General features: G+C 50.2%; 1 protein-coding gene across 6 annotated transcripts in view; it reads right to left on the bottom strand.

Annotated features, from left to right (window-relative positions):
• Positions 1-15,720, bottom strand: part of KALRN (kalirin RhoGEF kinase) — a 1,402,249-nt gene that overhangs the window by 418,460 nt on the left and 968,069 nt on the right. The window lies entirely within an intron of this gene.

Genomic DNA, 15,720 nt, shown 5'->3' with positions numbered 1-15,720 from the left:
TTCTGAATCTGTATATGAAGAGCTACAATGTAGCAGCAGCAGCTTTTCCCCAATACAAGCTCCATTGTGCTTCGAATACAGATTCAGTCACACACAAAATACAAGTGTTGCATATTAACCCCTTCAGTGGCGGGTGTTTGGAATTTGGTCGCACCTCCCAGGGCAGGTTTTCATTTTTTTTTACATGCGTGTTGCCAGGGGTTTAATGCACGTTGCCAGGGGTTTCATGCGCTGTCATGCTTTTTGCCAGGGGGTTTACACTCTGGGATCCACGCTCGTTGCCACAGGGAATGCTCGTTGCCTAGGGGTAGCTAGGGATGGCCATCGACCATCGATGATTCAAAATCATCAATGGTCTATGACCGATGTCGAATACTTTTACCATCAACGGGGGAGAACCAGATGGTTTCCTGCCATCGATGGTTCAGTGCTACCAAATTTATTTTTTTGTTTTTTTCTAATAGTGTCAGGGCACAAGACTTAGCTCCGCCCCCTGACGCCCAATAAGCCACACCCCCATGGTCCGTCTCCATGTGTACTGTAAATCAGGGATGACCATCGATGGGTAAAACCATTTATGGATCCATTCCAGATGGTTTTACACCATCAAGGTTATCCATTGATGGTGACAATCGATGGATAACCCACCGATGGCCATTCTCCGGGCAGCACTTGCTGGCGGGCACTAGCCCGCCAGCACTGACATCCTCTCCTCTCCCCCCATCCTCCCTTGTACTCCGCTCGGCTGGCGGAGTTTTGCGGAATGATGCAATCAAGTCATGAAGTCACAACGCGATCCGTCAGCCAGCGGGTCGGCCGAGCAGAGTGTAAGGAGGAGGGAGGGAAAGCAGTGGCATGCCTGGAAAATTTCCGGGGTTGCCAGTCTGCACAGTGCAGCTGGCCCTGGAAATTTTACGGGCATACCTCTGAAGGGGTTAAATAATTCGCACAATAACGTGGTGCATCCTAGTTGCATTGTTTCGACTAAGACGCATTTTCAGCAACAAAGACATCCAACGCTAGCAGAGTTGCACAGGACCTGGCAGCTCACTCGTGTCATGCATTTTATGCTGCATGGTGTATTGAAGCCAGATGTATGAGGACACATCTGTATTCACATGAGATACAGGCTGGGTTACATAAATAGATCCTGTGACACATTTCATATAAATGTGAGACTGCAAAAAGTGTTTTTAAGACTATTTACCTAATTTTCCCTTAGTCATAAGAACAAAATTTAAGTACAAAAAGATATTGATATGCTATATTTTTCTTCATTACATCTTGCACATGCCACTGATCATTTAGGGTTCTATTTACTAAGCCTTGGATGGAGATAAAGTCGACGGAGATAAAGTCCCAGCCAATCGGCTCCTAACTGCCATGCCACAGGCTGGGTTTGAAAAATGTCATAAAAATATAGTTTCCATCTAGCGCTGTGTTTGTAAAAGCAGCTTGCTTAGATAAAATCTAGATCTTTAAATGTAATATGCAAGCGCTGAGTGGTAAACAATGAATTGAGTCAGGACAAACAAACATTTAAAAAGATAAAAAAACAATAATATGTTTAAGCTCTTTTATTTATTTTTTTGTGTTGGTATGGGATTATGGTTTCACAAGGCACAACTGTAGAAGCATTGGTGATATAGTGTATCACGCTATCCCTATCTTACCCTAGCCAGCGGTGTTCCTTCTCCGTCTCTAGTCCGTGCCGGGCGCTGTGTTGAGTGCAATACGCTGAGCGATGACGTCACCGGCTGTACGGGATTTGGCTGGTGAACTCCGGGCGCTGGGATCACAATATTTTGTTGTAGCCTTCACCTTTCCAACGCATTTCGCACCACTGCAGGTGCTTTATCGAGGATGAGGGTACCGTTTCCCAATGTCCATTTAAATAGTCTAAAAAACTTTATTGATGTCTGGAAATGCTGGTCAGAAATCAGTTAAAAAGCGGGAATCACATGTTCTTTCCTTCTTCTATATTTCATTCAATAAAAATATCCCAATTATGGTTTGTTATTTCTGACTCATTCATACTGTTTACTTAATGTGATTATGTGGTAAAGGATTGTATATGGGTAAAAATAGTACACATCAGAGCCGTGTCTTGCAATTGCCGCTTAACACAGTGCCCGGCACGGACTGGAGAAGGGACACCGCTGGCTAGGGTAAAATAGCGATAGCGTGATACACTATATCACCAACGCTTCCACAGCTGTGCCTTGTGAAACCATAATCCCATACTAACACATAAAAATCAAAAAAGAGTTTAAACATATTGTTTTTTATCATTTTAAATGTTTGTTTGTCCTGACTCAATTCACTGTTTACCACTCAGCACTTGCGTATTATTTTTTGAAAAATATCAGTTAGGAGCTGATTGGCTGGTACTTTATCTCCATCCACTTTACCTCCGTCCAAGTCTTAGTAAATAGACCAATTTGGTAATTCCAATGGAAACACAACACTTAACTCAAGTTCAGAACATCTCCGCCCCATTCCCCCCCCCTTCCCCGGGCTAGTATAACTAAACTGCTTCAAAACGCTACTACTACTATCCACATGGGCAGGGTCGAACTGGCCCACAGGGATACCAGGGAAACCACCGTTAGGCCCCACTGCCTGAGGACCCACTCCTTACTCTAGGGATCAGGTTCCAGACTGTGCACTTGTATCATACATGATATACAGTATATGTTACATTACACTACACTGAACTATTGTGTATTTCAAGCCTCTGTGGAGGCTGGCCACACCCCCTTTGTAGGCTGGCCACACCCCTATGTATGGTCCCCTATAACTGCATTCCCCCGGTGGGCCCTTCATGCCCAAGTCTGACACTGCACATGGACATCAACCTGTGGCGAGTGAAGTGATCCCACGAGGGTACACGTTTTACTATTCTGAACAAGTTTAATGATGTTCTAAAGCAGTTAATGTTATGCTAGTCCAGGGGGTTCCATGTTCTGAACTTGAACCAAACACTATAATGTGAACAGTTAAATCTTAGGGGTCTGCTTACTAAGCATTGGAGAGAGATAAAGTACCAGCCAATGACAGTAAGGAACTGGTTGGTACTTTATCTCAGTACACTTTCTCTCTCTCCAAGGCTTAGTAATACTCCCCTTAGTCTTGAAACCATTAATTTTATAAAATATACTATTTATTATTTCATATCATTCTGCACAGTTAAAAATTATTTTCTCTGAGTATTTACATTTCTGTGCAAGTGTTACAGCACTTAATAAAACGTTTGTAATTAAACTCACAGTTCCACCTAGTAACTATCCACCAAGTTTGTAAATTGATCATCCACTATCAAGGCTGCCATCAGAAATTGTTGGGCCCGGGACTGACAAAATAGGCAACCCCCCCCTCCCAACCGTATTAGTATTTTACTGTATGACATTTTAGAGCATTTATGAGTAATACAAGGACAGGATTTCACATCTCCTGTGATCTTATCTTACACAGGCTGTCATAAGAGCTTGTGATTTATTTATAATGCTCTAGATTTGAGCTGTCCTGTCACTGCTACAGTATGTAGTGTACCTAACAGTGTAGACAGATAAGCCTGTACTTATCTTGGATACTGTAATTACAAAATGTTGCAGTATATTTGTATAAACAAGCGTTTACATTTACTGTCTTATCAAATATATAAATATACAGACTAATAATCATCATTTCTTTCAATCTAAGGCAGTGCCAGGTAACTCAAGTCTATCACGTGATTGTCTTGCCTGCATCCATCCAAATCAGAGATGCTCCTTGTACCAGGGACGTGCAGTCAGAGGAGGCAGTGACTATAACAGAGACTGAAAAACGTTTTGACTATAAAAAATTAATAGAATAATGCACGCACTTCTACTAATTTTTATATCTTCTGCAGGAAGAAGCCAGGGAGAGGCAATGATCAGGGGGTTTATTTACTAAGCCTTGGATGGAGATAAAGTGCATGGAGGTGATGTACCAGCCAATGAGCCATAGTTGCCGACTTTCTGGCTGCTCTCTCAGGGAGAGAGCAGCCAGCTCGACTCAGCAGGGGGGCGGGCAGTGATGAGGCGTGCAGAGGGGGGCGGGCCAGAGGCGTGACGGAGGCGGAACGGGGTGTGGCTGCGGGATCGCGTCACGTAAGCCACGACCCCCGCTGTGTAATGCCGCTATTACCGGCATTATACAGCAGGGGGCGTGGCTATGATGACGCGATTCAACAAGAATCGCGTCATCGCCTGGCCGGACCGCCCACTTTACTCGCTAAGTGGGCGGCCGAGCAGTGGGGAACCCCTGCAATCGGGAGACTTGCCTGTTCTTCCGGGGGGGCGGGAGTGTTTATACAGTTCCGTGGGAATACCGTCACTACCCGGGGATTTACCACTAGGAGACACCTCCAACGCCGCCGTCACCTCCTCCAGAGTCAAAGGCACGTCTAAAGCATCCCTAGCCTCAGGGGAAAGTTTAGAAAGGGGTATATTTGTCAGGTACAGGTCTAAGTCCTCCATGGAGCATGTCAGCTGACTATCATAAACCTCCCTAAAGTAAAGGAGGAACATCCGTGCAATGTCAGGGGTGTTATCTACCGTGGAGCCGTCAGGGCCAAGCAGCTGCGCTATCGTAGTCCCAGGTCGGTCATAATGCACCAAATGTGCCAGCAAACTACCTGGTCTGTCCGCCTGCATATATATATATTAGTGGCCCTAAACAAGAGGGAGCGTGCATTTTTGTCTGAAAGGTGAGCCAGCCAGGCCTCCTGAGCCATCAGCCAACGGGCCTTTAGCGCAGGGGTACCCTCGGTCAGATAGCGTGTCTCCAGGTCGCTACACTCAGACTCAAGCTGTCTCTCCGTCGCCCTACGAGCTATCTTGCAGGCAGCAATTTTGCCAATCAATGTACCACGTAAATAAGCCTTGAATGCATCCCAAACAACCAGGGCCGTGCCCACATTATCCGCAAAAATACCCTCCCACATGGACGCTAAATCCGGGCAGTCGCCCAGCTGGGCCAACCAAGACGATGCAACCTCCAATACGACTGTCCCCTCTGGCAGTCCCCATCCAGCGAGAGCATCAGGGGTGAGTGGTCAGACACCCCCCGTGCCTAGTAATGAACATCCGCTACACCAGGCAAAAGCTCAGGTGAGACCAGGGCCAGGTCGATTCTGGAAAACGAGCCGTGCGTACTAGAGAAGCAGGAGTATTGCCGAAGCGTAGGATACCGAGTCCTCCAGACATCCACCCACTGCATACTATCTAGAAAATCTGCAAACCTAGATCTAGATGAATTCGGGTCGCCCACCGCCCCTGGATCCCGAGGAGTCCTCCATCTGTCCAAAGAGACATCCAACACATTGTTGAAGTCCCCCAGACAGATGACAGGATTGTGGGGGGAGGAAGCAACAAATGAGGCGGCCTTCTGCAGGACATCATACGAAAACGGGGGAGGAACATACACAGACAATAGGAAAAAATTACGGTAATACAATTTACATTCTAGAAACACGTATCTACCATATGGATCTGTATTTACCTTGATCAACTCAAACTGTACAGTCCTCTTTATCATTACCGACACCCCTTGGGAATGGGAGGAGTGCGAGAAATGATACGCCCAACCCACCCAAGGCCTGCGGAGCGACAACAGCCTAGTACCCTCCAAATGGGTTTCACTCAGACAAATAATGTCCGGGCCATATTTCTTGATCATTTTAAATACTAAGTATCGCTTTACTTTGTTGTTAATGCCCCGGACATTCCACGCCAAGAATTTTAAGGGAGACATGTCAGCCAATGTACCAACAGGGACACAGCACTCCTAGATACCAGAAGGCAAAAAGGAAATACCATCATCAATGCCTTCCGGGCAACTGCCCGCCCGTACGGTGCTCCACTCTCGCAATCATATCGTCCGCAGGCCCCGGTCCCCGAGCCGAACCCCATAAAACAGTACAACCTCACCACACTGTCTGATTGACAAATATATAGACACCAGAAATCTAAAAAAACAGAACAAAAAAACTGATGAGAAGCCAACAGCGGCCCCCGAACAACCCCCCACCCCGTATACCTCCCCGAACTGTGGCATACACATATCCCTAACAGAACTCTAGCCCTGGAGATCCCAAAGCCTACGGTAACACTGTACTAGGCGTACAGATCAAAAACAACCCCAACACAAAAACCCTTATACGTCTATATCACTTTTCAGCAAAGTCCAGAACCACTAAACAAGAGGAAGCTCCCCGGACTTATACTTGCGGATTGTAGGCCCATGGAGGAGGGCGACCTGGTGTCAGTCTGGAGCCAGCTGGCGGACCCCTGGAGCATATCTGTCCAACCAGGAAGCCGTCTCCCTTGGCGAGCTGAAGAACTTGGTCTCCCCATCTGCCACCACACGCAACCTGGAGGGGAACAGCATCGAGTAGGGTAGATTCAGGTCACGAAGACGTCGCTTAATGGGAAGAAACTGGGCCCGGTCTTTTTGAACGTCCGCTGCAAAGTAGAGAGAAAGAAATGCCGACACCCGGATTCCGTTCCGGAGCAGGGGGCCCTTCACGCGTCCCAGGCGCAAGACAGAGTCCCGATCCTTATAGTGCAGGAATTTTGCAATAAAAGTTTGTGGCGGGGCGCCTGGGGGCAAAGGCCAGAAGGGCACTCGGTGAGCCCGCTCCACTGCAAACTGGGAGGTAAAGGATTCAGCGCCGTATGCCTCTTTTAGCCAGGACTCCAGGAAATCTTCAGGGTGTGCCCCCTACTCCTTTTCAGGTAGACCCACGAATCTCACATTATTTCTGCGGAGTCTGCCCTCCATATCCAGGAGTTTAGTTTGCAGTGTCGAGACTTGTTGTGTAACTGCAGACACAGATCGTTGCATAGGGCCGCTGAGGTCCTCCAGATTAGAGACCCGCGTCTCAGTTTCGCCCACCCTCTCCCGGACTCGCTGGACGTCCTGTCGCAGCAATGATAAATCGCACTGCACCTTCTCCATTTTGTCCGACAGGCGTTGCTCGCTGGCCGCTATGGCCTCCAGGACCTGCTGGATGGAAGGAGCAGATGGCTGTACATTCACCCCTGAGTCGGCCCCGGCCGGGGGATCCATTCTGGCAGAAGGGGAGGGCTTAGGAGATGACTGCGTCGGCTGGGTTGCAGGCTGTCGAGCAAACCTCTCCAATTTAGCCGTGGCCGCACTCTGGCCGCCCCTCACCATCGTATCAAGGTCCAGCAATACTCAAAGTCCCAATATTCAGTGTCAAGAAGTATAACAGTGGGTGGTGAATGCAATATCAACAGCACACCAGGGACCAGGACATCCAGCTGTAATACTGAAGGGGGAAGGGGGGACCAGAGGATCCAGTGGCATATATATATCTAGTGTATGATATTCCAGCAGCAGAAGGCAGGACAGCAGGGACCAGCACAGTTCATCCAGCCCAGTTCAATCTTCATATACACTGCACCATGCAGTGAGGAGGGACACAGGGAGCTGTAGACAAAATGGCCACCCAGCACACTGACTCTCCCTTCTTCACTCACTGTATCAGCCTTCAGGGGAGCAGGATTGTGCCAGTGTGGAACCCTGGGAGTGCAGGAGTGGGGTGCCGCTCTCCTCTGGTGCCGCTGGCTGCTGTGGCCGCCGCGGGTGCGTGATCGCGCGCACGGCGGAGCTCCGTAAATTGAGGCTGGGGACTTGTTTGCGGCCTAGGCCCGAAGTCCGGGCGGCCGCTGCCGCGAGCCGGGAGCGCTCGCACGGGTTCTCCAACGATGACCGCCGCCTCCCCAGTGCCGCTAAACAGGAGAGGAGCCAAGGGAAAGCCACAGAGAGAGCCCCAGGATTTGCTCAGGATTAATATCCAGGGAGCTCCTCAATCCTGCTGCCTAGTCCCTTGCCGCTGTGGCCACGCCCCATTCTACCTGCCTTTTTAGACAGTGATAGTTAAGAAAGAGTGCATTTAGTCAGGGTTTTACAGTACAATTACCCTGTGATATACATCCAGTTCTTACTGTGTACTGTTATATCTACTGTTATATAGATGTGCAAGCTAGTCCAGTGCAGTATTATTGTCTGTAATAACCTCTGCATTGTACACACTGTGACCTTCTGTGTGTGCATTTGATAGCTGAGTGTTGTCCATCTCGTGTCTTTCACTCAACTTGCTATCCCTATATTCTATAACCTGAGGGGGCTTGGTGCGTCAGGTGTTACCTAATATAGGATTTTCACAAAGACATACTGTATTACGTATTTTTCTCTGTGATTTGGTCACCATATCTCTCCTTTATCTCTGCTAGTGCTGACTACACTGCGCAGGGGTTTGGGATATAGTCCTGCTGATAATTGTACTGTGTTACCTCATACTGCAAGTTATATCATGTCTGCTTCTGAGGGTAACGGTTCTGGGGCGGAACACACTGCTGGTGTTGCTGAAGCCACAGGCACATATGAGGAGAATATAGCAGCTGTGGGCTCTGGTTCTGGGGGCTCCTTGCCCCCCCAGTGGGACTGTGGCAACGGAGGCACATACTGACCCACCGTGAGCCGCTTTTTCCACGCTTCTGCATACGCTAGTTCATAAACTAACACCCCCTATGAGACCCCCAATGCCGGTACAACCGTATGTGGGCCCTGCAGCTAACCTGCCGTGGGCGGACGATTTATCTGCTCAATTAAAGAAGTTGAACCAGTGCTTGACTACTAAAAAGTCTGACCAACGCTCGCCTAAGTCCAAGAGGTCCTCTAAGCGAGCGCTCGTCTCCTCACAATCCACTGCTGTCACTGACACCTCGTCTGATGAGGACGGCACTTACACTGACCCCACAGGTTCTGACTCAGATACGGCTGATGGGGAGGGTAGTTCACATGTGGATGTTCCTGACCTTTTGGAGGCTATTAAGTTAATTCTGCAGATTACGGATGATCCCGAGCCATCAGAGCCGCCTAAGAAACCAGATAGGTTCAAGCGTCAGAAGGTGGTTAAACAGGTTTTACCTCACTCTGATCACCTAGTGGATATACGTCAGGAACCCTGGGAAAACCCGGGTACGAAGTTTGTGCCTCAAAAAAAGATGCTGGCTCGCTATCCCCTCGCGCCAGAGCTGTCTAAGAATTGGGAAACACCTCCTCCAGTGGACTCGCATGTGGCTAGGATGGTGGTTTCCTCAGCTCTACCTGTCACTACCGTCACGTCTCTGAAAGAGCCTACGGATAAACGTGTGGAGGGTTGTCTAAAAGCGATTTACACCCTCACGGGTGCTGCACAAAGGCCTACTATTGCAGCTTCATGGGCTGCAGAGGCTATTGAAGCATGGGCCTTGGAGTTAGAAGCTGAAATCTCCTCTGACCATGCTAGACAATGTTTGTCATATATTGTCACAGCTTCTCGATATATTAAAGAGGCGGCTTCTGATGCCGGTATCCTGGCAGCCAAGGCCTCTACTATGTCAGTCCTGGCTCGCCGGATATTGTGGCTGAGCTCCTGGTCTGTGGATCTGGACTCTAGAAAAACCCTGGAGGTACTCCCTTTCAAGGGAGATATTCTGTTTGGGGAGGACTTAAATAAGATAGTGGCTGACTTCGCTACTGCCAAAACTGCCTGTCTACCTAATACCGATCCTTCTGTGTCGAAGGCTAAAGGTACCCCCTTTCGTCCTTCAGGTAAAGCAAAAGGTCAGGTGTACCATAAGCAGGCCCGCACTTCCAAACCTGGTAAGCCGAAGCCCAAATGAGCCTGGGCTGCCCGTCAGCCAGCTGCCAAGACCGATAAGCCTGCCGCATGACGGGCGGGCCTCCCTCTGGGGGATCCCAGGGTGGGGGGCCGGCTTCTAGGGTATACCCAGGAATGGTTGAAGACCACTTCAGATGCCTGGGTACGGGAAGTCGTCACTCGAGGTTACGCCATTGCCTTCAAAAACCGACCCCCTCATCGATTTTGCCAGACGTCCCTTTGGACCGGACAAAGGCAAAAACTCTACACTCGGTGGTACAGACCCTCCTGGATACAGGAGTCGTAGTACAGATGCCTCTTGCTCAGAGGGGCTGGGGGTACTATTCTCCGCTGTTTCTAGTCCCGAAACCGAATGGGTCCTCCCGGCCCATTCTCAACCTCAAGGCATTGAACAGGTTTGTGAAGATTTCCAAGTTCTGTATGGAAACCCTTCGTTCTATAGTTCTGGCCTTGGAACCTGGGGACTACGTGGTCTCCTTGGACATACATGCATATTCCTATAGCAGTGTCACATCAACAATACCTGAGGTTTGCTATTGGCAACATCCATTACCAGTTTCGGGCGTTACCTTTTGGTTTAACAACGGCTCAGCGAGTCTTCACCAAAGTTATGGCGGTGTTGACGGTGGTACTCCGCCGTCAAGGGGTCAGGATACTGCCATATCTGGACGACTTGTTAATCCTGGCAAATTCCTCAGACCTTCTCCTGTGTCATCTGGAAATGACGGTCCGGTTTCTACAAGCCCACGGGTGGCTCATCAACTGGAAGAAATCCTACCTGGTCCCTGCTCAGAGCATGGTGCACCTGGGAGCGCTGTTGGACACTCACAACCAGAGGTTGCTCTTGTCTCAGGAGAAAGTCCTGAAGCTTCAGGACAGGATTCGTTGCTTCCTTTCTCGTCCGCAAGTGTCGATACATTCGGCGATGCAGGTGCTGGGCCTCATGGTGTCAGCATTCGACATGGTGGAGTATGCTCAATTCCATTCTCGCCCCCTCCAGAAGCTGATTCTAGCCAAGTGGGACGGCCTGCCTCACCGGATCAGGTCTCAAATGATATCTTTGACTCCGGAGGTCCGTCTGTCGCTGCTCTGGTGGCTCCAGGACCAACAATTGTGCAGGGCCGTCCCTTATGGATATCCAACTGGGTCCTGTTGACGACAGATGCCAGTCTAAGAGGTTGGGGCGTGGTGCTGGAGCAGCACTCCTTACAGGGTCGGTGGACCAAGGAGGAATCTCTCCTCTCGATCAACATTCTGGAGTTGCGGGCGGTCTTCAATGCGTTGAAACTGGCCCAGTATTTAATTCAGAACCGTCCTGTTCAAGTACAGTCGGACAACGCCACCACAGTGGCTTACATAAATCATCAAGGCGGCACTCGAAGCCGTTTGGCAATGAAGGAAGCCTCATGGATTCTACAGTCGGCAGAACGCCATCTACCGGCCATTTCGGCAATATTCATTCCGGGAGTCCTGAATTGGGAAGCGGACTTTCTCAGTCGTCAGGACGTGCATGCCGGCGAGTGGGGCCTCCATCCAGAAGTGTTTCAACTCCTCGTGGAAAGGTGGGGTCTTCCAGATGTGGATCTGATGGCGTCTCGACACAATCACAAGGTTCCGGTCTTCGGAGCAAGGACAAGGGATCCTCAAGCAGCATTTGTGGATGCGCTGGCGTTGCCGTGGAGGTTTCGGCTGCCGTACGTGGTCCCTCCGGTGTCACTCCTGCCCAGGGTAATTCGGAAGTTCAAGCAAGAAAAAGGAAATCTGCTTCTCATAGCTCCGGCGTGGCCCAGACGGCACTGGTTCTCAGACCTGCAAGGCCTATCGTCAGAGCGTCCACTTCTGCTTCCACAACGCCCAGACCTCCTCGTTCAGGGCCCTTGTGTCTACCAGGACCTAGCCCGGCTATCTTTGACGGCGTGGCTCTTTAAGCTTCCGTCTTGAGGGCTAAGGGTTTTTCTGAAGAGGTCATTAAAACTATGTTGCGGGCCCGGAAACCGGCTTCTGCTCGGATTTACCATAGGGTCTGGCATTCATACTTTGTTTGGTGCGCATCTAACAATTATGACGCTTCCAAGTTTAGTACAGTCAAACTTTTGGCTTTTCTGCAGCAGGGCCTAGATTTAGGCCTGCGTCTGGCCTCCCTCAAGGTTCATATTTCTGCCTTGTCGGTGTGGTTTCAGAGAAAAATTGCGACTTTACCTGATGTTCATACTTTCACTCAGGGTGTGTTGCGTATCCAACCTCCCTATTCCCGCCTGTGGCTCCTTGGGACTTGTCGGTGGTTTTGGAGGCGTTGCAGGAGCCTCCATTTGAACCTCTTGGTTCAGCTGACCTTAAGTGGCTTTCCCTTGAGGTGGTGTTCTTGCTGGCTATTGCCTCTGCTAGAAGAGTGTCGGATCTGGGTGCCTTGTCTTGTAGTTCCCCATATCTGATTTTTCACCGTGACCGGGCGGTTCTTAGGACTTGTCCCGGATATTTACCTAAGGTGGTTTCTTCGTTGCACCTTAATCAGGAGATTGTGGTTCCAGCCTTTGTCTCTCCTGATTTGTCTCCCAAAGAGCGGTCTTTGGATGTGGTACGAGCTCTCCGTATCTATGTGAAGAGAACTGCTTCTATTCGAAAATCTGATTCTCTCTTTGTTGTTTGGATTTCACAAACGTGGCTGGCCTGCTCACAAGCAGACCCTGGCCAGATGGATTAGAATGGTGATTGCACATGCTTATGTGAAGGCTGGTCTGTCAGCTCCTGCTCACATTACGGCCCATTCTACTCGGTCTGTTGGACCTTCTTGGGCGGCCCACCGTGGTGCGACCCTTGATCAATTGTGCAAGGCGGCTACGTGGTCCTCCGTGAACACGTTCATAAGGTTCTATGCCTTCGATACTGCCGCTTCCCAGGATGCTTCCTTTGGACGCCGGGTTCTTGTGCCCGCTACAGTGCGTCCCCTCCCATAAGGAACTGCTTTAAGACATCCCCATTGTCCAGACTTGTGGAGCCCAGTGTACCCCGCAGCAGAAAAAGAGTTTTATGGTAAGAACTTACCTTTGTTAAAACTCTTTCTGCGAGGTACATTGGGCTCCACAAGGCGCCCACCCACTTAGCTTCTTTGGGTTGATATGGCATTAGCCGCTGACACTTCTCTTGTCGTGAGAGTGTGGTGTATGTGGCTACTAACCGTTGTCGTCTCTTTTCCTGCTACTGCATTGGGCTGGTTAACTAAAACTGAGCTCCTGTGCTGGGAGGCGGGGTGATATAGGAGGCGGTGTTGAGCATTCTGGGAACAGTCAAAGCTTTGAGTCTGTTGGTGCCTCGGATCAAGATCCTACTCTACACCCCATTGTCCAGACTTGTGGAACCCAGTGTACCTCGCAGAAAGAGTTTTAACAAAGGTAAGTTCTTACCATAAAACTCGTTATCGTTTATTTTTTAGGCTAAAATCGCCTAGTGTGTACCCCCCTTTACCCTGTTCCCCTGTGCTGTGTGTTAACCTGTCCCATGCTGTGCTATGCATTACCATGTGCTGTCCTGTGCTCCCGGCCCATGTGCCATGTGTTACCCTGTGCCCCTCATGCATGCATTACCCTGTGACCCCTGTACTATGTATTACCCTGTGCCCCCCGTGCTATGTATTACCCTGTGCCATGTGTTGCCCCACTGTGCCATGTGTTACCCTGTGCTCCCTCTGTGCTATGTATTACCCTGTGCTCCCGGCCCATGTGCTGCCCCACTGTGCCATGCGTTACCATGTGACCACCTGTACTATGTATTACCCTGTGCCCCCATGCTATGTATTACCCTGTGCTCCCTCTGTGCTATGTATTACCCTGTGGTACACTGTGGAGACTGTGTGATCTGTGAGGAGGGAGGCTGTGTGGGGTGTGGTATGTTACATAGACTAGACTTAGGTCGACCACTATTGATCGACAGTAAGTAGGTCGACATGGCATCTAGGTCGACATGAGTTTTTTTTTTGGTGATCGGGAACCCCAATTAGTGCACTGTGTCCGCTCGCCATGCTTCGGGCAAGGTGCCTCACTGCGCTCGGCACAGGTTACCGTTCCCAATTGTAGTCACGTGGATGGTAAAGTATGAAAGTAAAAAATAAAAAATAAAGATTGTGAAAATCTCATGTCGACCTTTTGTCATGTCGACCTAGAGCCCCTGTTGACCTAGAAACCATGTCGACCTACTTACTGTCGACAAATAGTAGTCGACCTAGACATTGTCGACCTAGAGACCGGATCCCGCTGTGTGGAGGCAGTGTGATCTGTGAGGAGGGGGCTGTGTAGAGGCAGTGTGATCTGTGATGAGGGGGGGGGGGGGGGCTGTGTAGAGGCAGTGTGATCTGTGAGGAGGGGGCTGTATAGAGGCAGTGTGATCTGTGATGAGGGGGGGGGGGCTGTGTAGAGGCAGTGTGATCTGTGAGGAGGGGGCTGTGTGTAGAGGCAGTGTGATCTGTGATGAGGGGGGGGCTGTGGGTAGAGGCAGTGTGATCTGTGATGAGGGGGGGCTGTGTGTAGAGGCAGTGTGATCTGTGATGAGGGGGTCTGTGTGTAGAGGCAGTGTGATCTGTGATGAGGGGGGCTGTGTGTAGAGGCAGTGTGATCTGTGATGAGGGGGGGCTGTGTGTAGAGGCAGTGTGATCTGTGATGAGGGGGGGCTGTGTGTAGAGGCAGTGTGATCTGTGATTAGGGGAGCTGTGTAGAGGCAGTGTGATCTGTGATGAGGAGGGGCTGTGTGTAGAGGCAGTGTGATCTGTGATTAGGGGGGCTGTGTAGAGGCAGTGTGGTCTGTGATGAGGGGGGCTGTGTGTAGAGGCAGTGTGATCTGTGATGAGGGGGGGGCTGTGTGTAGAGGCAGTGTGATCTGTGATTAGGGGGGCTGTGTAGAGGCAGTGTGATCTGTGATTAGGAGGGGCTGTGTAGAGGCCGTGTGATCTGTGATGACGAGGGGCTGTGTGTAGAGGCAGTGTGATCTGTGCTGGGGAGGGGCTGTGTAGAGGTAGTGTGATCTGTGATGAGGGGGGGGGCTGTGTAGAGGCAGTGTGATCTGTGATGAGGGGGGCTGTGTGTAGAGGCAGTGTGATCTGTGATTAGGGGGGCTGTGTAGAGGCAGTGTGATCTGTGATGAGGGGGGGGGGGGCTGTGTGTAGAGGCAGTGTGATCTGTGATGAGGGGGGAGGGCTTTGTGTAGAGGCAGTGTGATCTGTGATGAGGGGGGCTGTGTGTAGAGGCAGTGTGATCTGTGATGAGGGGGGCTGTGTGTAGAGGCAGTGTGATCTGTGATTAGGAGGGGCTGTGTAGAGGCAGTGTGATCTGTGATGAGGGGGGGCTGTGTAGAGGCAGTATGATCTGTGATGAGGGGGGGGGGGCTGTGTGTAGAGGCAGTGTGATCTGTGATCAGGGGGGAGGGCTTTGTATAGAGGCAGTGTGATCTGTGATGAGGGGGGCTGTGTGTAGAGGCAGTGTGATCTGTGATTAGGGGAGCTGTGTAGAGGCAGTGTGATCTGTGATGAGGGGGGCTGTGTGTAGAGGCAGTGTGATCTGTGATTAGGAGGGGCTGTGTAGAGGCAGTGTGATCTGTGATGAGGAGGGGCTGTGTAGAGGCAGTGTGATCTGTGATGAGGGGGGGCTGTGTAGAGGCAGTGTGATCTGTGATGAGGAGGGTCTGTGTAGAGGCAGTGTGATCTGTGATGAGGGAGGGCTGTGTGTAGAGGCAGTGTGATCTGTGAGGAGGGATGTAAAGTCATCTCAGGACTGCCCATTGCTGCGCTGCTTGCAGATGGGATGGACTGTATATAGGATGGAATATTGAATAAATCTGGCTCTGATACTAGCTAGTGCCTTCCCAGCCACTGACCTCACTGCATGTCACTGCCTTGTACAGTATATTAATGTTCTATAACAGATTCTCCACTACGACTATCTAATATGCTTAACTTGGCAGAATCTCCCAAACCTGTGGTATAACTGTATCAGAGTCAGTATGTAGTTTAACGTTCT

Source organism: Pseudophryne corroboree, chromosome 7 (genome assembly GCF_028390025.1).
Source record: "Pseudophryne corroboree isolate aPseCor3 chromosome 7, aPseCor3.hap2, whole genome shotgun sequence".
NCBI lineage: Eukaryota > Metazoa > Chordata > Amphibia > Anura > Myobatrachidae > Pseudophryne > Pseudophryne corroboree.
This window is presented reverse-complemented; position numbering and strand designations above follow the sequence as displayed.